The sequence below is a fragment of the Acinonyx jubatus genome, chromosome E2, assembly GCF_027475565.1.
Source record: "Acinonyx jubatus isolate Ajub_Pintada_27869175 chromosome E2, VMU_Ajub_asm_v1.0, whole genome shotgun sequence".
NCBI lineage: Eukaryota > Metazoa > Chordata > Mammalia > Carnivora > Felidae > Acinonyx > Acinonyx jubatus.
This window is the reverse complement of record NC_069396.1, coordinates 17,093,627-17,099,535: the sequence shown is the minus strand read 5'-3', so window position 1 is coordinate 17,099,535 and position 5,909 is coordinate 17,093,627. Positions and strand designations below refer to the sequence as shown.

General features: G+C 37.9%; 1 protein-coding gene across 3 annotated transcripts in view; it reads left to right on the top strand.

Moving 5' to 3' along the window:
- Positions 1-5,909, top strand: part of NIP7 (nucleolar pre-rRNA processing protein NIP7) — a 62,078-nt gene that overhangs the window by 36,440 nt on the left and 19,729 nt on the right. The window lies entirely within an intron of this gene.

The window sequence follows — 5,909 nt, the reverse complement described above, 5'->3', positions numbered from 1 at the left end:
CTGGGAGGGAAAAGACTATGGATCGGTAACTCCCTCTCGGACCCCGTAGTTCCCAGTATGCAGGCCGCAATGACTGATGGGGCTTGGAGTCCAAGCCGTCCAGGAGGGTAAACCAACGCAGTTTGCGGTCAAGTATCAACTTTGCTCCTAAATGATGGAATACTATAAGATACTGGGACTGCGTATAAGATACTGAAAGATAAATACGTGCAGCTTATTTGGCACTTAAAATTGTGAAATGTAGCACACATTATGGAAATTTTATTAAATAGATTTACATTTTTTAACAATTTAAAGCAAAGGCCAATGTAAACCCAATCGAGGTCAAGAATATGACCGGCACCCCAGAAACCTCTCGACATATAAGACATATAATTTTTCTTAATTACAAAAATAGTACCTGCTGTGGAACAATTAAAAAAAATAAGCAAAGGGATTAACATTTATTTTATTTTTTTTAACATTTATTTATTATTGAGAGAGAGGGAGAGACAGAGGATGAGCATGGGAGGGGCAGAGAGAGAGGGAGACACAGAATCCGAAGCAGGCTCCAGGCTACGAGCTGTCAGCACAGAGCCCGACGCGGGGCTCGAACTCACAGACCGCGAGGTCATGACCTGAGCTGAAGTCCGACGCTTAACCGACTGAGACACCCAGGCGCCCCAAAGGATTAACATTTAAATCACCCATAATCTCACAGGCAAGAATAAACTGACGTGCAGTTTAGGTTTATAGCCTATGTCCAATGTCTTTTGCATACCATGTGTGTGTGTGTGTGTGTGTGTGTGTGTGTGTGTGTGTATTTACTAAAAATGGCATTATACTATATATATTTTATATAACCTTCATTTTTCATTTAATGCATAATCAACATCTTTCCATGCCATTACATTTTTTTCCCCTACAGCATCTTTAGCAGCTACTAATCTTTAGCATTCTAATATATGGGTGAACCAAAGTTTTCTTTATTTAAGCCCCTACTGTAAGATGTTTAGGAAATTTCAAATTTTTCTAATTGTAGACCGTCTCAATATTAGAAACATACTTTTAACAGTATAGTTGCACAAATTTATAATTATTTCATTAAGATCACGTCCTTAAAGTAGAATTAGTGAGTTGAAGGATACACAGTAGAACACATATCCAAATATTTCACTTAATACTCTTTGACAGTTCCCTTTTGTTTTTGAACAAGTTGCAGACGCCTTAACTTTGCATTTAAAGCCTGAAGAGATTGCCTATTTGCCAACCTCATTTTGAGCTCACGTTTGTAAAACTTCTTTTTATTTTTTTAAGTGTTTGTTTACTTTTGGGAGAGAGAGAGAGAGAGAGAGACAGAGTGTGAGAGGGGAAGAGGCAGAGAGAGAGGGAGACACAGAATCTGAAGCAGGCTCCAGGCTCCGAACTGTCAGCACAGAGCCTGAGGTGGGACTTGAACCCACGAACCACAAGATCATGACCTGAAACAAAGTCAAATGCTTAACCTAGGTGAGCCACCTAGGCGCCCCACGTATGTGCGACTTGTAACATTTCCTTATCACCTGCTACTCAATCGCCCTGGAACCTTCATCTTGTCTATTCTAGCCTAACTAAGTCCTTCTTGTCAGTCAAGCCTCATTTAAGAGAATTTCAACCTTTCTTGGCTTTTTGGGCAGGGTTAAATCGCCCTGCTGCTTCCTCCTTAGCAGCTCATATATCATCCTTCCTGAAATACATTGTTTAGAGTTAGTTTCTTGTTCACTCTACATCCTGGAACCTAGCCCAGAGCCTGACACATTTCTTGAGGTTGGATCGAATTGACTAGGCACATGAGGAAGGCTTTTGATACACACTGAAAGACCATACCACCAGCAAATTATATTTATTGAAATGTAATTTCATGCCCACCAGCAAACTATATTTACCGAAACAGAGACATTCTTAGGACAAACTCCCAGTTCTTATGTGTTTGTGTTGTGATTTTCTAGATACAGAACAGCTGACTATAATTTTATGACTGCACAGGATACTTTCCCTGAGTTCTTTTCTCCCTTTTTGTCCTTGTAGATTGGCCTGGAGAGGACTTAAAAAAAATCATGGTCCTTCTCTCCTTCTCCAGGTTCTCTTCTTGTCCAACTCCAGTTCCAAATCCACTTGCAACCCTCACCTTGCTGGACACATTCCTGAACCTTACTTTTTTTTTTTTTTTTTTTTCTGTGATGGGCTTGCCAGTAGACCTTGGAGAGTCCATTCCCCATTTCTTCATTGGAAACATCATTATCCCTATCTTCCACAGCCAGGGGAATGAATGGGTAAGGAGTATTTCCAAAGAACTAAGTGGGCCTGGAGTCAATGTAGGAAGGAAGTGGGGACATAGGATGTGAGTCACCAATAGCTCTCTTTGATGCTCTTGGAATCTACCAACCAGTACCCATACCAAATAGAGAAATACCAGTTGTAGTGAGTGGTGTGCCCCCTCCCTGAGAGGCCCAGCAACTGGTTGAGCTTCAAAGCCTCTTCTACCTGACCCTTTGGGTTAGTGCCAGCAAAGACCCAGTTTGGGACCACTGAAGAATAACTCAGGTGGGCAAGTGGCAGCATCATTGAGGTTGAGAAATCACATGCTAGACCCTTGAATTAGTTAGACATAGACCTGAATCTGTATAGTATCCTGGTCTTTCCAAGTTTCTGTGTTGTGGACATTCCAGAATAGGAAGAGGCCTCTAAGTGTGACAGATCTTTGGTGATTTGGGCTACTTTGCCATCCCAGCCTGCCTGCCTTAACCAGGAGCCAATTTACCTATCTCACATTCTGACTCTTCTGCTTGTTAGTCACATAAGCTTGGGCAAATTACTTAACCATCTATCTACCTCTGTTATATTATCTGTGAGGCACAAACAATAGACGTGCCTCATGGGGTTGTATGAAAATTAAGTGAATTACTATTTCCAGTGCCCTTCACAGAGGGCTTGGCTCATTATTTGGGCTCAGTAAGCATAAAATATTTTTATTAATGCATCCAGTATTTTCCTGAAAAGTCTTTCCTCCTCTTCTCTACCAAAATTCTCATTTTTCCTTTCCTTTTTTTAAAATTAAGCTGTAACTTACATAAAATGTGTAAACATTAAGTGTAAAGCTTGTTTAGTTTTCTCCTCATTTTTCAAAGTTGCACCGTCATATGGTTTTCTCTTCTTTACTCACCACAAATATTCAACTCTTATTTAAGGATTGTGCTTTGAGGAGCTTCAGTGCTTCCTGCCCTCCCTCTGGGCACCAGCAGGAGGCAGTGTGGTATAGGGGAAAAGCTACAGTCAGCAAGTTAATGATCAACAGGCTTCTCCTGGCCTAATAATTTACTGGCTTGAGTAAGAACTTAACCTCTAGTAGTCTTGTTTCTCCCCATCTGCTAAAGAGGACAGATTGCCAAATGGACACTTCACAGGATTGTAGTGAAGATGAAATGAGGTAAAGCCTGTAAAACAATGCCTGATACATGTCAATTAAATTGGCAAGGTTAAAAAAAATAATAATACCCAGTGTCAGGGAGGGTGCTGTGAAACAGGTACTTTTGGCCAGTGCTGGTGAAACTGTAAATCTATAAAAACTTTCCAAAGAGCAATTCAGGGAAACCAAACCAAAACAAAACAAAAAATAAAAACAAATAAACAAACAACAACAAATAGCAGAAGCCATAAAACTTCCATTGTTTAGAAATTCATTCTGTAGAAATACTTGTAAAAGTGCACTAAGATTTGAGTGCAAGCATTTTCATCTCAGCATTACTGATAGTGTACAAAAAATTAGAACTAGAAAGATCTAAAAATAAGGTTATTAAGTAACTCCTGGTGTGTTCATAGTAAGAAATTTTCTCTGTGATAAAAATTATGTCCCCTCACAAAAAACAAGAAAATAAATAAATATGTACCCAAAGATGATTTCATACTCAAGATATAATAAGAAGAGAAAAATAATTGAAACATATAATGTGACCACAAATTTATGTCAGTTACAATCATGTACACTTTTTTTTGTTAACATTTACTATTTACCATGTATTATGCTAGGGTAAATAAATGCTGTTATTTCATTTAATCTTCATCAAAATCCTACAAAAAATGGTATTATTATGCCAGTTTTACAGATGGATAAACTGAGGCTCCACAAGATTGACTTGCCCAAGATGTTATAATGAATTTATGTCTGCCTCCTACTTTTATTTTTTGATTTGATTTGATTTGATTTGATTTTTGTTGTCTGAGTCCAATTTTAAATCCAGATCTATTTATATTAACCAAGATAGAATGACAAGAGATTTCAAATATTTTCTTCCTTAGACTTTTCTAATTTTTCCTAATTTTCTACAGGAGTAGAGGGAAAAGATCCCCAATAAATGTTATCCTTAATGAAGCCTTAGCATGATGCCTGACTCATGTATGAAGCTCAAGAAAAGCTTCAGAGCCTAATAACTTCCAGTCCAGGATAGGACATTTCCAGTCTTATATTAGGTAAGATTTTTTAGGTAGTATGCTGTGAGATCTAGAAAAAAAAATAGTCTAGTCCTCCATGGGCATTTGCTCAACATTTATTGAGGCCCTGCTTTGTGAGTTGAAGCTCAGTAGGTTCTAGGGCCACAAATATAGATAAAACACTAATTTTTCCCTGTGAGAGTTCAAGGTCTAGATGGAAGACCGACATGTAAAAATGATACTGTATTTTAATTTTGAGCAATGGTAATGTATTCCTTCCATAGCTGCCCACCATCCCCCAAAAGGCAAATAAATATTCCTAAAATGGTTGTTTTAGGTCAAAGTGATAAGAAATAAAATAGGATTGTATGGCACAGTTGAAAGAATCTAGGCTGGTAGTCAGACATAGAATTCCATCTCCAGCACATTCTAAACTGGCCATCTTCAAACTGGAATTATACACATCCCTAAGCATGAAGACTTCTCAAGGGGGATCAACCTTCATGTGTTATCTTTCTTAAAACTGATCTGAGAATACTCCAAAGTCAGAGATCCTGCCAGTTTCTCTGTCCCAATCATCTGTCTCCCACCTTGCAAAAGGTAAGGCATATAATCTACATCCCACTCTGGTGTATATTATGTTGTAAGAAACTAAGTTTGGATACCAATACTGGCATAGTTCAAGACTAATTAAGGTCCTGGGGCACCTGGGTGGCTCAGTCGGTTAAGCGTTTGACTCTTGGTTTCAGCTCAGGTCATGATCTCGTGGTTTGTGAGTTCCAGCCCTGGTTCTGGCTTCACGGTAAGAGCATGGGACCTGCTTAAGATTCTCTCCCTCCCTCTCTTTCTACCCCTCCCTGTATGTGCACGTGTGCATTCTCTCTCTCTCTCTCTCTCAATAAATAAACTCAAAAAAAAAAAAAAAAAAGACTACTTAAGGTCCCATTAACTACTCCTTCATTCATTTCATTAAGAGATTAACTTTCAGTGGACATAACTTTATGCTGCTTTGATTGATATTATTAGTGTATAATTTATAATGTTAGCTTAAGTCCAAAGAAAATTAATATTTAAACCCTTGTGGTGATAGCATATTTCTAAAGACTTTAAAATCTAAAAAAAGAAAAAATGTAAATACATGGTCATATGTTGTTGCAGAGAAATAGATGATGAATAAGGGACTTTCAAACATAAAAACATGTTACATTAGAGTAATATATGGTGGGAGATATGGATTTCAAGGATAAAAAGAATGATTTAAAATGAAGGACTAGTCAAGAAGGGCTTGTCCATATTTTTAAATTTTTAAATGGATGATGGTGAATATCAAATCAGTATGGTACTTATATTTCATTGGATGTATTTATGGCAGTGATATCACAGTTTTATTTTTAAATTTTAAGATCCATAATCTGCCAGAAAGTACATATTTTGCATCTAGTTAAATGTGTGATGAATCACCC